The following is a 17841-nucleotide window of genomic DNA, read 5'->3' as shown; positions in this document are numbered from 1 at the left end:
ACACACACACTGAAGGGATGTAATTTTGCTTGCTCCTCCAGCAGAGCTTGTTGCTCTGGTAACGGGGGGGGGGGGGGGGGGGGGGGGGGGGGGGGGACTGTGTGCTGTTGTTCAAGTGGCCTGACATTTTCAGGCCGTGTCTGAAGGTTCCTCTCAACCGTGGGAGGTTAAAAAAAGACACAACTGAATTAATTTAGAAACAAAAGCTTTTTTTGCATTTTAAATGAGCACTCTCTTTGTTGCTACATGTACATCTAAACAGAGTCTGCACTTGTGGTCTGACGTTTGTCAAAAACAAACATGTCAAAAGTGCGTTCTCTGTAGATTAAACAACAATCTAAGAGAAGATTCAAACGTTAAAATGAAATACTTTGCAGCACAACGAATCAAAATACTATACATGGCATTTTGTATTAAGTCTCACAACCAAATCAATATCTTAGTGACTCATTCAGAGGCAAAGACATTGATCTCAAAAGTCAAGTAAACATAAAAGAAAGAAACGTTTGAGTTGACTTTGCAGTGCTCCTGTGTACACTTTGTACTAAAGTCGCGTCAGCATCCAGTCACTGATGAGTTTTAGGGTACTGTAGTGTACGCCCTTTATGGCCACAAACAACTGATGCCAACAGAAGCTTCATGCCACAAGCCAGAGCCAGGGCTGGCAGCCACTCCGCAGCGGAGACACACCATGTTGGTTGGGTCATGCTTGGGGGATTACAACCAGGCAACTTGGGAGCCAGCACTACAACACAGATGGATCACACACAGCTGAGTGGAGAAAGGACAGGAGAGTTGCAGGCAAAATGGACTGTGTGGAGTCAATGTACAAATGGTAAATGACACAATTATTCAATAAAACTAATGTGCTTTTATTCCTCTGCAGAACAAACTATTAAAGCATGTCTGTCAAAGAATTGTTCTTGCATCAGCTTTTAGGGAACTAAATTTCACATGTGAATTCAATCAATTTAGGGCTGCAAATAAAGATTATTTTCCATTATTGTAAACAGTTAGTTTATGAATTTTAGTAGATACAGGGATTTGTTTTTAGACAATGCATCTAAAATATTGTGTTATGTGAAAATACTACTTTTGAGCATTACAGGCTTATAATAACATATCACACAATCATACTAGAGATTATAGCTAAATATAGCTCAAAATTTGTTTTCCCAGCTAAATTCAAGATTTCAAGATCTTTTTATCCTAAAATCTCCATGGTATCATATTATATTACATCTTATTTCAAGAAATCTTATGAAACAAATTTTCACTTTTTCCTTTGGCAGATTCTTTGACACACATTGAATATTAATGCAGGTTATATTAATCCATACCTGCTGCTGTAAAGTAAAACTCTGCACCAAAGAATAGAATAAAAAAAGAATGAAAAGAATATCGGCACTTGGAGACAAAAATCACAATAAACAATTATAAGTCACCACAATACTAACTTAACACAACCCATGAAGAGGGAAGCTAAGATGAGGTTTCATATTGTATTCACTAAAATCATCATTCATTAAAATGAAAGAGCACTGGCTCCTTTAGACTCTCTATTCAGCAGAAACACAAAAATCATACTTCTTTCAAAGAGGGAACTGAGGCAATATGGTGGGGTGTTCAATTATCTGACAAAAAGAATAGACTGTGTGCCGTAGTATGGTTTAGGGGTGAGGCAGAGCCTTATTCAATTTTGACCGCTCTGGGACGAGAGTAGCTAAAAATAGCTCTCATTAATTCTGCCGTTGTGATGCTGCAAAAGAGTGATTTAAGGGAAACTTGCAGCATGAACACTAGAGAACATTTAATAACCTCTTGTTATATTAAATGCCACGGACTGACTGCAACAAATGATGCAATACAGCAATGAAAACGCATTAAATTTTTCTCTAGTGGCCAGTCGTTGGGATATGTCTGAAAGGCCTGAGGAGAACAAAGAGAGGTAGCTCATTTTGACAAAGCCTTTACAGTGCCAGTGTTGTTCCATTAAATGAATGCAAATGTTAAAATCTTATTGCTGTTGATTCAATTTCTAGTTTCGGTTTGGGATAAGACTATTATTTTCTCGATCCTTATTTGAGACTCAAATGAGGAGCGGCTGTAGGTAGAGCAGGTCACCCTTCAACCACAAGGTTGTCGGTTTGATCCATGGCTGTCTGCATGTCCTTGAGGGAGACACCTGCTCCTTAGGGTGGGTTAAATGCAGAGATCATGTACCTGTATGTATATGATGATTGATGATTGAAACATTTATCATAATCATTTTTGTTTTGTCAATAGTCCAACTACAGATCCCCACATGGTAATAGCAGGAATAACGTTAAATGTGGCTTAGTCTCCAGCAGGGAAAGAAACATCTCATCTTTCCAAAGTTTTGGGTAGTCAGAGCTACTATATATGGCCATTAAATCAAAGAGACTGACACTGACACAAAAACTAGCATGCCAGCAATGAACAAACTGCTAGAACAAGGAGAGTTTTAGGAGAGTGAGCAAGTTACACTGCGGCCAAAGGAAGAAAAAAACAACAGGATCCCTCTCCTCTGAGGCTGCTGGCAGCGAGGCAGCAAACAAGTAGAATAAGATGAGTGATCACTTCAGAAATTGAAAACGATGTGCTGGTGAGTGCTGACAACTGCTAAAAATCCCCCAGCCTTGGAGAAGGTATTCAAATGCTAATGTGTCATAGCACATAGGGGGGTCCCATGGGAGATTAGTGGCACATACAACATGGTTAGACACTGTACTGTGGATCTCTGACGGAGGGGAGATAGCGAGAGAGATGCAGCAATGCATGAGGGATAATGGGTTAACAGATGAACACTATTAATTCTGACATAAAATGTATGTGCCAACGATTAACAGCCATTCACTTCCGCTTCATATTTTTTATTTGTTGCTTAAGGATTCAGATTAAACTGGATGGATACAAGATCAGTGGTACTTACAACGGTTCATCCTCGTCACTGCAGAGAACACAAACAAAAGCGTCTCCAACCTCCAGCTACTCCTCAGTAAATCCAGCAGGAGATTCCTGCAGACGCACATCAGCAGCCTTAGTGCATAACCGCAACAATCAGTGCTAGGAGGGGACTTACCCCCACCTTCTTTGCCGTTCTCCTTATTTTTGGCTCTGGAACAACTGAAGTTACAACCACAGGTGAGGGATTAAGAAACGCCCTGCAGCTACACCCTAATGCTTCCCCTGTCCTGTAAAGGTCTGCGTCCTCTCCCAACATCTTTCTTCAAAATGTATCCCTCGCTCCAACTCTCTCCTGACACACTCATGGGATCGAAGCAAATCCCCTCTGGCTTGGCAGCGATCTGTGTGGGATCTGCAGTTCGGCTACAGCATGGGACTCCTCTGTACTAGCGAACATCCATCCGCAGTGTAAACTGCTGTATCGGACTTAACCCCTGAGGCGCCATGTTGAGCCAGAGCAGAATTCATCAATTCTCTTTGCACGTGGAACATTATTACGCCCCACCCCTCCAGGTGTGCTGCATTGCATGCATAGATTATGCTCAACATGTCAATGACACGCCATAGATGATTACTACTATTGTATACTGCAGCTGAAGACAACTCAAACAAAATCTCCATTATAAACTATACAAATAAAGGGAAATCTGAGAGGTGGAGGCAGAATGAGAGGAAAGCAAAGATTGCATAACATCCCAACGTTCAACATGGAAAGAAATTCTGACATCTGTAGGGCAACACAATAACTTTAACAGCCAGTTAGTATAGATTTCTTGATTTTAACTTATTTTGTAATTAATACCTTCTTTTGTTTGCACATCTTCCTGATTAGTTCAATACGTTTTAAGTTAAAATAAGTTAATTATTTCAGGGGAAATTAACTCTGCAGTTAATATCTCCTCCAGGAAATGCTCATAATTATACAGACTTCAGCCCAAGTTATAATGGTGTTTACAGTGTGTGAACTAAAATGGCTTTATTACAAAAAAGCTTACTGCAGTGCACTTTGCAGCAAAACACAAATAAAACAAAGAACATTGTTCTTTCCAGTTGAAAACATCTTTAGGAGTATCCAATCAAGCAGCATTTAGGGGACACAGTTAGGCAACTTTTTTAGAAGTGCCTATATTTAGTAGTTGACGCATTTTACCCCATTAAGATTCCTTTATTTTCTATAGTGCTATACTGCATGTGAATTCATCCTAAGGCAACTTCAAGCCTCTAGATTATGCCAACCTCATACATGCATTAAGACATTTTCTTTCACCACCAACAGGAAATACATGGTTGATATAGTTGTTATGACTGGGGCTTTTCTCTTTCTCTTAACAATGCCTCTTTTGTTTTCAAGTCATGTTATGAATGCAGGGAGGAAACGACAACTGAAAACTAATGTACTTCCATATGAGACAAATGTAGCAACATTTCACTGTACACTTCATCCGAATGCATGACACGATCAGAAGGTTACTAGGGCACCTCAGAGTGCTTTTACTTAACAGTAAACTATAAACCATCTATTCAACCTCATGCACTTCAACATCCTGAACTGCTGTTAAAAGACTAATTGTTCCTCATCAAATTCCTGACATTTATGAGATGTTTAATATGTTGCATTCACACTACGAGCAGCATAGCAACATTCCGGTGACACAAAGCCAGTAACTGGCCTTCAACTTTAACATACGACAAATCAAATTTGAGATTTCAATATAAACTGTCAACTTTGTTCAGTGCTCCAATGACGCGGTGAGGAGTCGACTAATCATACGTTTTTGTTTCACCCTGTTCTATTCTATGTAAAAGCAGCAGTGATCACTGACATGGACGCACTTTTCATCCAGATAAAGTAAATCAGCGATTCAGCGGAGAACGTATTTTCATGTTGTGTTACAGATTTGTGTATGATTGTGAAAGAAAAAAATGCATAAAAGTGAAAATATACAACCCAGGTTTGCCAAGCTGGGATATGGTGAACTCACAGCCTGACAAAGAGAATCATTCAACATTGAACAGCACTCAACACACAAACAGAGTTAGCCCTCACTTTACAAATATTTAGCTCAGATTCATCAATGTAGAGCATGGATCCCACGCCAAACCAAGGCCATGTGGGTCATGACATCCCACTTATCAGTCAGGATAATGATGATGATAGAGTTTGACAAGCCGGACTCCACTGGCAAAGGAAACTATTTAAATGTTCATCCCTCCGAGTGGTGACAGATTCCAGACATTGTTTGCTCTCTTCACCATCTTCTGCCTACCAGCCTCCAAATTAATCATTTCTACATCAGCCAAAAGAGGCTTGTAGGGAAGCAAAATGCTACAATGTGTGTGTGGGATGAGTCTGATTGGCAATCCATGTTAGAAATGGACATAAAACATTGAACAAAGTGTCTTTGTAATGGATTAAACACTCATACCTAATGAAACTTAACGTCATTGCAGCTTTGTATAGACACAATGGCACAGTACTTTAAATTTGATTTCAGTTTCCAAAAAGGAGAAAGCCAGCGGGCATCTTATTTGATGTGGTACACTGAGGATGACTCAACACTGTAATTAACAAGTGTTCACATGAACTTTGTGTTTAGACAGTATGATAATTACCTGTTATTACAAAATCAGCTCTCATAATATTGATGCTGACATGAGTTGTTGCTTTCTGTCAAACACTGTAGACCTGCCACGCATTCCCCAGATGAGAACAGACATATTGTAATGCTGGTTATCTTTCCTTTTGTCATAACACAATTTACATGTCAAGTTGTGTTGTGTGGAAAAAACAAAAAAATCTTGAAATTGAGTGGTGAGGCTGATTAACATTATTATATGTGGTTTTGATCCTATTCTATCCCTCTAACTAATGCATTTTTAATATCAAACCTGCGATAACTGACTTTTTGGGGCAGCAGAGGTGTGTGCACAAAACTGATCTATCTGCAGCTTTTAAGATGATATGGAGAACAGGTTAGCAAACGTTGTTTCTTTACATATCCAGCAGTTACAGGGGAAAGTTATCATTCAATGGCAAATTTCCAATATTCTCTTTATTTGTGAGGTAAATATGACACCCTAACTGCTATTTTCTCCACAATGTTTACCATCCAAGAAAAGTATAACAATTATACCATAAAATAGCAAACAAAAGCCCACATTTCAAGAATCGAATTTGAGTTTTGGACTTCAATAAACCTTTTTCCCACAAAAAATATAATATTTAAATAAATGAAGTTCAAACCTTAGATACTTGCTCTCAGGGACAGTGTCTCCATGTGAGCAGAGTCTATTTTCAGGCTCCACAGCTTAAGCCAGTGATCATAACCAGAGTATGTCCTCAACACATGGACCAGGGAATCAGCCCCTGAACTCAATCAGCCCTGTGGAAGTTATCAGTTCCCCACACAGAACACACAAGAGGGCAGGAATGTGCTGATAAGCTGAGCCACTGACCTGCAATCTGCCTCCTCTCAGTCACAGTGACTGAAATGAGGACAACAGAGCCAATGAAAAATGGTGATAAGGGATGCTTTATAAGAAAAAGAGGTTCACATTGAAATGCCTCTTCATCCAGATAATTTCACCCCCCTTTCAAAATGGGATTTATGATGGACTTGATTCGTATGAGCAGGCTTCTGTATAACTGAAGGTATGAACATAATATAAATGTGCCATTTGTTAACACAGAGACTGTTCGATGGAGAAATAGAATTTATGTCGTATGTTATAGCACCTTATTCCACACAGTTTCTACAAATACACAGGACAACAAAACTGCAGTCAAATTTAACTTAAGTAGGCAAAATATCATATACATTTGTCCTTCCAAAACCACGATGGTTCAGATGACTGCTGCCCATGACAGTTTAGGTCAACATGATTTACAGGCCAACGTGTAAGGCTGCCCTTGAGCAGCTACATATTCTCTTCATCTCAGGCGTCATGTTTGCCAGAATCATCCCCTGTACAACACTGCCATCTGAATGATATGTTTTTTAAAATGTTTTAATCATGGAATGAAACATCCACTGGCTGCCACAAATATGATCTGTATTGTGCCTCACTTGGACAAATCTGTTGCCTTGTCCAGCTGCCCTTTCATATAACCATTACTATCATGACGCCAGCAATGATGGCATATTGAAGTCACAGACCCCGGCACTTATACGCAGACATGCAGTAATTGACCATACTTCCACTGAAAATCATACCAATTATACATTGTATTGTACATATGATATAGTTGGAGAAGACACGCTACATTACTGTATGCTTTAAATCGTATCTGAGAGCTTGCTTTAAATTCAAAGCCTGTTATCCATTATAGAAACCACACATATCAAGAGACAAATATCTTCTATGACAAGATCAGATTTACCCCATACTATTCACAAAATAAGTGAATAAAACCCCAATGTACTGGGCATGAATGGCAACATTAAGAACACAATTAATAGATTATATTTTGGCCACTATTAATAATGATAACATGCATTATGTAATCCAAACCAAAGTTGTGAGATGTTAGTCAACCAGGCCTTCTTTGTTTATTTCCCACAGCGGTGTGGACTAATTATATACCGTTATCTCGTAAGGTACTTAAGGATAAGGTAAAGATAATACCAGATATAGCTACTTTTTTACCTCATATGATCTTTTTTTGTTATCTCTCGGCTAAATACCATGTAATTTTGCACACCAGATAAAAGTTAACGGGCTATGTTGTCTGTCCATTCACTAGCTGCAAATAAGCTTCATGTATAGAAAGTGTATATTTACGAAACAAACGTTAACAATCTATGACACGATACTGTCCAGCGTTAACAATATTCAACAGGTGATCAGGTCTGGTACTATTAGTTCATGTTAGCAGCAGTGCCTGGGTAGGGAAATTAGCTTAATAGTGAGATGGTACCAAACACCGACGGTAGCACACAGCAAAGCCCCCAAACACAGCTGACATGACATTCCTATACCAGCTGGTAACGCGGAAGACAACGGGACAGACAAGCAGTACTTCAGTGTCACCAAAACTAACGGCAGCTAAAAGGCTAACGTTAGCCAACTGCTAGTTACCTAGCTTGACCAAAGACCCACTTTGGTTTTACAAACGGACCATCACAACAAGGTGAGCCACCGCTTGACCTTCCCTTTATTTAATTAAACCCGTTGTCATATTTATAGCAGCTGGTCTCACGATACCACCCTCCTTTAGCTCTTGCAGTCTGACACTGTATTAATATAGAGCACCCTTTATACCGTTTTGGTCAAATCAACCCAGAGCTGGCCGACATTTTGTTCCAGCAGCTAGGCTAGCTCATCCCAGCTATCGTTACCTGGACGCTTCGCGCACTTGACGTGCGACGACCCGTCCGCCCGATGACAGCTCGACCGAAAGGCATTTTGTGACTTCATATTATCGCTTATGCAAGCTCCACAAAAACTAGGCCAATGGACACCGTTATTCATGCTTTCAACAAGAGGATAACGTTAGCATGTGGAACAACTAGCTCAGCACTTAGCATACCGCGTAGATACAGTTCGCTAACAGTGAGGAAGCTAAGTTACCTCGGCTTGCACCGTTATCGTTCGCTCGTACCCGCAGAGGGACACGCATCCAATCAGCTCCTGCGGCTACAGCGAAACACGCTCTGCCGGATAATGTACTCACGGATAGATCAAGAAACCCATTCACCTTTCGTAAAACAAACGGTCCTCACGGCGTGCTTGTGAATATCTTACAGAAGAGGAATGGAAAGACCTTCCTGGTGTGGCTCCAGAGCAGCAGCCGCCGCACTGCAATGGCAGGCAGTGGATGAAGCCTTCCTTCTCCCCCCCTCTGCTCTCACACTTCGGCTGCCGTCACCGCCGCGGTGACAGTGACAGGTTCGCCTGGAAGAAACCATTCCAAATGGTTCTGCGGGGGGAGGGGAGGGATGCAGAGATGCTTTCCACAGCAGCAGCCGCAGCAGCAGCTATCCAGCAGCATCAAGCGCCATTCCAGCGGGAGAACAAGCGGTCGTCGATGAGTGTGAACATACACCGATGAAGCTTTATCAGAGGCAGTGCCCATTATATGTGTATATCTGTTATCTGGTCATCTATTTTAAATGCACCAATCAATAAGGAAAATACCCTGATATTAAATGCTATGTCTTATTCTAAAAACATCCAAAGCGTACTGCATTTCTATCACGGAAAAGCCCCAAATGCATGAATATCATCAATAATGGCATTCTCACAGCAAAGATATTAGATATATTATTATAATTATAATTATAATTATTATTATTGTCATTGTTATTATTATTATTATTGGCCCTGTGATAGACTGGCGACCTGTCCAGGGTGAACCCTGCCTTCGCCCAATGACAGCTGGGATCGGCTCCAGCCCCCCCGTGACCCTAAATACAGGATAAGCGGTAGAAAATGGTTGGATGGATTATTATTATTATTATTATTATTATTATTATTATTATTATTATTATTATTATTATTATTATTATCATATTATTATTATTTATGGAATATTAATAGTAATTTGACCAACCTATTTCTATTCATGGACGGATGACAGGAATCATATATATATTTTTTTATTTTAAGTTTGAAATTAACTATAGGCTTACTGCAAATAAGAAACAGATGAGCATGGTGTATTTCTCTACTAAGAGGGTATCTTTTCACTGGCCCATTTTTAGCTTCCAGCCTACAATAAAACTATGTAGGTGTTGATTGATTGATTTGAAAAGACATTAGAATAATTGGCAACTAATTCTCAAAAATGCAGGGCTATAAAAACTAGGATTTTTTTTTAACTAAATACAAATATTTGAGATAGGAGGACCTGGTACTACAGCGTATTTATTATCTATGCTTTAATTGTGTATGAGCTACTTCAATAACTTCCTGTTCCAGGTAATATATTTCCCTATAGCATTGTGGTGCAGTGGACTTCTGGTCTAATGCAGAAAGCCTAACAGACTGTACGCTTTCCTTTTGCTGTATGTGACATAAGGGTTCTAATTTATCTTTAAATAGACCTTTTGTATTTTGATAAAACAGTAAACAAATAAATTGATGTGAGGATGAGAGAGCAACCAGAGCTATTGAGAGCTTTGTTACATTGCCTTCATGCACCAAGAGAGAGGCATTTTTAAAACTGTTCATTATATTATAATTTTAATTGTTTGATTAAATAAATAATCTGTTTGCACAATACATTTCAATTAGCTGCTGAGCAGTGTTGCAGTACTACAACCAAGGCTTTCCAAGAAATACTTCTTCTTTAATCACTTTTTGAAACACCTGGTATGGCAAGATATAGTAGATATCCTGTTAATGTTATACACCCAGAACTTTGCATCCAGATGTATTTTATCACAATGAAAAAGAAAAAAAAGCAACAAGAACTTTCTCATGTAAACCAGGCCTTAATATTGATTTGACAGATTGAATTTAAAAAACCGAGTAGTTTGATTGATCAGGCAAGGACTGGACAAGGACAAGATGGTTTAACCCCCATGCCTCTCTCTCTCTCTCTCTCTCTCTCTCTCTCTCTCTCTCTCTCTCTCTCTCTCTCTCTCTCTCTCTCTCTCTCTCTCTCTCTCTCTCTCTCTGTGTGTGTGTGTGTGTAGTGTTTTGTGCACCATCAGGAAAAGCAGCTTAATTTAAAAATGATAGCTTTCTATAAACTATGCTGCAGAGGATGAAGATTAGAGGCCCTTAATGTGGAAGATATTTCACTTTGATGTTATACTGTTTTGAATTGGAAAGACGGTACGAAAAAAAAATCTATTTGGATATCACTTTTAACTACCGCAAACATAAACATTATACAGGGAAAGCTGAGGTAGGCTACTTAAGTAGTAATGACATGCTGCATAAAGACATTTAAAATGCAGAGGATATAACTAAAACCCACCCTACAGTCACGATGCTCAATACTCCTTCCCACGGGGTATACAGATTTAATCAATATACAGTAGAATGTAAATTGTGCACTGCACCAAACTCCATTCTTAAGACTCCATCGCATGCGCTTTAGTCTTTGCGCTGGCTTTTCCAGAAGTACCTAACTCTCTGCAGCACCTTCTGTTGTGCATTTTATCACTTTGAGATTGTGTGACCGCTCTTGTCACCTCTACCTCTGGCACTAATAAGCTCAGGAGAAGATAGGGACTGAATGTAATGCCGGAGGAGCACAGAGGTCCTGCAATGTTGCTGACGTAGGGAGACTCGCCGCAGATTCCATTGGAGGATCTGAAGGGTGGGTGGGGGCGAGGGGGGGGGGGGGGGGGGGGTCATCTTAAATGGAAGAATGGGAGTTGAACAAGGTCATACAAATTAGATAAACAAGGTCAGTCATTTATATCCTGTGTAAAAACAAAATGATATCTAGCAGGAACTGCTCAAAATATGTATGTGTAACCTGCACCTCTTGAGGTTTGTTGAGTTGTCCATTGAGAGCAATAACATGCAAACCTTTGGCAATATGTCAGGATAGTATGTCACTGAGCATGAATGGTGGCTAAATGATGGCATCATTAGTTCTCATTATGCATCGCGATATTAAAACTAACTACAGTTCAACCCCTCCGGAAATGCATTCAAGTTGTTTTTATTGGCTCTCTCTCTCGCTGCTCAATACATCTCTGTTGAAGCCCTTGAAATACCCTCTGTTAATGCTACAACAGTGTTTGCATCACTGGCTCCAACAGCACAGAGGGAGGTTCACATGCCGTGCAACAGAATTGTGCAGCCCCGCTCCCCCATCAGCACATTCAGACACACAGACAGGCTCCAAACCAGAGTATAACTGCAGGAACAAATCACACGAGTGGAAAAGCAAATTACAAATTCACAGCAGGTTGGCTTTTAGAGTGCACAGCTCCTGACAGCGAGTGAGTCACCTCTCAGCTGCACAGGTCAGGAAAACAGCCTACTAAGCAAAGGTTGGCGTGGCTATCTGTGAGCTTTAATGACTGCAGCTATCAAATGACGTGACGGATGTTAAACATAGCACTGCAGCAGAAGAAAAGGAATGGATTCGTTCAACATGAGAGAATAGATGATATTACGTGACGCCATGTTGCCAAAGCTGCAAGACGATACGGAAAAATTTGCGTTCTTATCTTGCCATGCATTATTTTACAAATTGGAGTACATCAACATAATCGCATAAGGGAGGGAGCTGGCTACTGTACAGCGGCTTGTGTTTCTGTGATTTCTGTGTTGTCCTCTGTCAGTATCACTGACCTCTAGCATGAGAAAGCAGCACACTGACTTGACTGTCAACCCATGTGTTCGGGACAGAAATTCCTTACACAAGGTGTCCTAATGCATCGCAATTCCGTGGTGCAGCAGCCTCAGAGCCGAGGAAAGAGACAAGGGTCCGTGATCCAGCAAGCATGAGAAATCTTGTAAAGTCAGCAGTTAGAAAAAACACTTATCAAAAGGGGCTTTAGAAAGGAATGAGCTGTGACCTCGGCGAGGTTGTACAGAGTTGAGGATGCAGTAAAATGCCACTGAACCATGCAGGAGACATAGTGTGTCACCTGAAAATAAGATTCTACAATTATAATACAGATAAAAATGACATCGGCTTTGCCCTACAGGCTTTTGCATATTCAGCTTTTATATAAGGGCCATTTAAAGCAGCTAAACAATAGATTTTTCCATTCTTTGTGATGTGCTTGCAGTTTATATGGAATCATTAGTTTCTATATTGTAATAATAACTGGATTGTCAACTGCCAGGAGTGACACTTTCGTGTTTGCAACATCCAAATCACTCCCACTTAAAAAGTAGATATATTAATGAAATGTGGCATACAGTAATGGTGTTGAGCTACAGGAAGTAACAAAATGGAGACAAACGCCATCTGACACTGAGAACACACAGGATGTAATTGACAAAGCACAAATCTGGATTTACTGATGCATTCAATTTGTAAAAGAAATACAATCAGAACCCATGTACAGGGAGAAAATACTTTTTTTTTTCAAGATTCCTGAAACGAACCATAATCTCCATCTCATTTTTTTCCCCACCAACAGCTGAAAGCTCAGACATATCAGGTGACATGAAATGACCTCACATCCCGGGGCTCTGAGGCTCATGTGACAACAGGCCACTGACATCCAAATCCTCTCTGGATCAAACTACAGCATCATGTACAGTTGCAAAGAAGCAATCGCCTAAGTATGTTTATCCCAGGACAGGAGCACTAATGCTAATAAAGATGAACAATTCCAATCAGTTAATGTGGACACGTGTATGACAGAGAGGTCTTTAACGGCAAAATGGTGACTTAGGACTTATTTTCCTTTGGAAGACTATAGATCATAGGCTGCGGTTCTAACCATGAAGCTGAATTCCTTGAGGGGAATAAAAGCTTTTAAAGCAGCCGGGTTCTGATCAATCCGATTGCGATTTCACAGACAGCTGGAAATAGTGACAGATTAATTATCTATGTCAATTAACCACGAATACTTTGAGGCTTTTCTCACATAGGCCCAGGGAGACTCACTTGTCTAAAATCTAAAATATTCATCATCATCAACGGCCATTGTTCATCGAGGGGAAATTGACTGAGCATTAAGCTGAGCTCTGAAACCACAAAATGTTATAATAATATTAGGAGATATAAAAAGCTTTTACCATCAGAGGGGAATGGCCTCGACCACAGTGTGACCCTTGATGTGACCTGCCAGTTAAAGTATTAATGAAGTGGCTGCATTTTTTATTTTCCATCAACCAGAGCTTTAAATTAGTTTGGATTCATAAGTCTATTCATGGCTTTTTCCCAAGAGAGCATCCTTGCTCGGGATAAGAGTAAAGCAATTAGAGGCCTCGGTGGTGTGGGATCAGGTGCTCCCTTTGGACTAGACTGAAGGGGCATTGTGGAGGGCAGGTGATGGGGGGTAACGGAGACAAAAAAGAAAAGGGGAGAAAAAACCACCCAGGGGGTAATTTACCGCACTGCGGAAAGATGCCAGACAATGCTATGAATCTCCACTGCTTCTCAATACAACTGGAAATGTGTTTGTATCACAACCACAGGTGGAGTCATTGATAAATCCAATAAGAAAGTATTTCTCTCAGAACATCAGTGCAAGGCCCCCTGTGCAATGCATCAGATGAGTCGGAGGTTAAACTGTATGATCTTTTGCTCGACTTCATCAACAACATCAACATTAAGTGTCCTCATGCTAACAACTCTTTCCATTCTAGCGACTGTGTTGCCCGTTGTTTTTGATAATGTGTGTTTTAGCAACTACAGCAACATTTCTGTCACCACACATCAAAGCAAAACATTCATCCAAACCCAACTGCACATCCGACCCCTCCTTTCTCTATTGCGTCAGTTATGCAAACATAGATGCTTCACTGTGTTCTTGTACATATAGATAGTAAAACTCTGCCCTCTGCAGGACTTCAGCTGAACACTGTTTGTCTGCGTCAAACATGACTGCTTCCAGCCTTGCAAAAAATACATTTATATGGAGAATCAATCATGGTGGCATGAAAACATGGAACGTGGATCTGCGTGATTTCCTTGCTGGCTGATGATGCGCGGTTTGCTGATGGAGGGAGATGCAAGAAGGTTGTTCACCCACGGGTCCACTGTGATGGGATGCTCCTGAGTCTAAACAGCATATGGTGCCTCCCTGGGCATCGGCACACATCCTACATGTCCAGCAGGCTGCGTGATACACACACATACCACTAACACAGCAGACACAAATGTACACATACTTCCTTTCATTCATTCTGAAATACAGAATAGACATTATGGCTCTATGAAGGGCATGAGAATAAACATATTTGTATTTAATGTTTGTGTTGTTTATTTCTTTGACCATAAATGGAGCTTTGTTGTGTTGTTACATGTTAAATCTCACAAGATTTGAACCCGTATTTTGTGATTTGACACTAATAATATAGGCTTTTATACATCACAGTGCATTTGCTTTTTTCAACTACCGATGAATGAAGGAGAAACTGTCACTGACGTTTTGTACTATTGCTGATAACTAATTAAGAGAATCTAAATAATAATTCAATTTTATATATATATATATATATTTATATATATATATATACGGATACCTGTCAAATCTCCTTTTTGTAAATGCAACTTATCACCTCCACAAAAACAGTGCATGTCCATCTCATGATAATCAATCAACAGACAATGTAATCTCCAGAGTGACCACACGTGTGAGAATCAAATCCTGTGATTGATGAACTTGTCTTTGGACAACCTTTCTAGTGTTTCATTCTTCCTGCTTGACTTCCCCAATATGGCAGCCATCTTGATTCCTCCAAACATTACATCATCCTTCAGGTTGGGAGGGTGGGGGGGGGGGGGGGGGGGGGCTAACATAGACATTAAATCCTCCTTGAAAATTAGCCAAAATGATCATGGAAGCTTGTTATCGTGGTATTAATAGACTCGAACTATTGTATGTGATGTTGGTTTAGTGCTACATTTTCACTTATCCTCAGCTGCCGATGCTTACTGTCCAGGACTCTCTCCTGACATAAATCATGCGGGAAAGTCAATAGAGTTGTTGGCATTTATGTGGGTTTGAGTCTTGAGTCTCTTCAAAATGATTTGTTGTTGATGAGGGACACAAGCCCGACCATAAAAACAATTCAGAAGCACGCTTTATTTTCTTCAAATCATCCACTGACAACCAAGGTCTCCACTGCTTTTAATGCCAGCATCCTTTAGGAAATGTGCAGGAGGATATTTTAATCCTACAGTGTCACTGAGAGCAAAATGAAATGCTTTTTGGGGCGTCACACATTCAATATTTACATCCCAATTAGCCAGTTAAAAAAGTTATTTTTGCTGCTGCACAGGCGGAAAGTAAGCATACTGCTTTAGATGTGTGACATAATGGCATTACATACACGTAGTGCAGAGTGCGTACAGCAACCTGCCATATGTCCCATCAGAGGACACTCCTGAGTCACAGCCTCCAGAAACACCAACATCTGCCATCCCCTCCATGCGGTCCATGGATCGCACACACGAAACCTTTACACGCATCATACATGGCCAGCACCACCTCAGTGTCACATACAAACCCCCTCCATCACCTCCAACCATCCCCCAGGGCTTATGAACTATACGACAAAAACAACCCTCTTCTTATATAACAGACCTGTCTTGCCTAAAAGAAAATCAGCTGCCGTCCCAATCACAGCCCCCCTCCTTCCTATAAAGCCTCCTATGGTAGTCGTGATAAATCTCCTGCACCCACCCCCTACGCCCTTCTCCTCCCTCCTTCCCTCCCTCCATCCATCTCTTTTCACGGCCGTTGTTGTGCGTCTCACTCAGGTTCGGCCCTCTGCTCCTATCTCCACACCTTCAACACACGGGAGCAATCTCCCTCTAACAGGCCCTGAATATGCAGATTGGTTAATTCAGCTGCAGTTGCTCTCCCCGTAAATGCATCTGCAGCACTTTCCAAAGACTGAGCAGCGAATAAATGCTTACGCTGGGGCTTTTTTTTGGTGGTGGTTAGGGGGGAGAGCCTCTGTCCACGGCAGACTGCAGCCAAGGATGGGATGGGGCAAGCAGAACTAATAAGAGATTAAGAGTTTGACCAAGGCAAAGCTCAAAGCCCAGTTGGTGACTGATCCTGATCTGTTAAGGAGTAATTAATTTAATTGCGCTTCTCATCTTGACTTAGTTGCATCTGGTCCTGCTGATACCCTCTCAGTTTCTCTGCAACTCACCTGGTTACAGCCTCTGCAGCAAACATTCCTTTAACATTTTCCAAAACAGCTGAGAGAGCAGGAAAATACTGCATTAAAAACAGATCTTCCCCCCTCGATTCAAGGCACATAAAACATCAACTGCAACCCCACTTTAGCATCCACACTGCACCAGGGACACAATGTAGGTTTTGTGTATGTAAAAGATGTTTTTTCCCCTCCATTGTCATGATGAATAATAATAATGCACATAACAATAGGCTGCATATTCAGAATGATGTCAACATTGATCCATAAAAAACACATATAGCAAGGACTTCATTCCAGAGGTGTTTCTTTTTAGAATGACAGAGGAAAGTGATTAGTGGTGTAGATGATAAATATTGTGCAGATAGATGAATACATCAGCCGAAAGCATAACAAATAGTGTAAACTCTACTGCTTTGAAATGGGATGAGGTTTTGTTGATGAACCAAGAAAAATAACTCGTGCTATACACAAAGGCATCGGCTGCATAAAAGACTTTAGTCCCCCCCCCCCCCCCATCTCTGTTGTGCTTTCTGCAGCCTTAGCACTAAAATCTGATTCAAGCTTTCTGCGAGCAAGTGCGATGCTTGCCAACACAAATGACAGCAGGAGTGGGCCAGGCGCCAGCGTCCTCCCCTGACTATCAAGAGAGAAAAGCAATCAAAAGAAACAATCGATATAAACAAAGTCTTAACTACTATTGATTATTTAGCTGATGGGCAATGATAGTTATGGACCTTAATGCATACACTCAGTAGATTAATATCTTCAGTTTTCCTTTGAAACAGCCTATCGGGGGAGATTGTTTTGTCCGAAAACGGCCACGGATCGCCCAGCAGCTCAGAGGCAGTGCTGTGTCTGTTGTGACATTTTAGTAGGATGCAATGGAAACTGCTCTTCAGCGCAGCATCCTGCAGTCTCATCACTCACTGTAAGGCGGACCGTTACTTCCATCAGCTGCATTTGAGTTTGGGCAAGTCAGCAAGTTTTCCTCTAGTGCACACAGCCTGTACAAAAAGAAATATGCGTGGAAAGGCCAGGAGCCCCTCGCAGGGCTCTCAGTCTCTGGTGAGATAGTGGCCTGCTTGA

At 40.8% G+C, this 17841-nt stretch overlaps 1 protein-coding gene across 7 annotated transcripts in view; it reads right to left on the bottom strand.

The window, feature by feature from the left end:
- tjp1b (tight junction protein 1b) overlaps window positions 1–17841 on the bottom strand; it is a 46971-nt gene that overhangs the window by 19242 nt on the left and 9888 nt on the right. The window contains exon 1 of one of the 7 annotated variants that reach the window (XM_084017186.1): window positions 8687–8958. The exons of 5 other annotated variants lie outside the window; for them this stretch is intronic. The gene's annotated coding sequence lies outside the window, so the exon portion shown is untranslated. Of the gene's footprint in view, window positions 1–2953; window positions 3038–8686; window positions 8959–17841 lie in introns of those variants that run through there. One more of the 7 variants, XM_084017187.1, reaches the window with a different exon arrangement.

Source organism: Eutrigla gurnardus (genome assembly GCF_963514095.1).
Source record: "Eutrigla gurnardus genome assembly, chromosome: 9".
Classification (NCBI taxonomy): domain Eukaryota; kingdom Metazoa; phylum Chordata; class Actinopteri; order Perciformes; family Triglidae; genus Eutrigla; species Eutrigla gurnardus.
The sequence above is the reverse complement of the archived record's forward strand: the minus strand, read 5'-3'. Positions and strand labels throughout refer to the sequence as shown.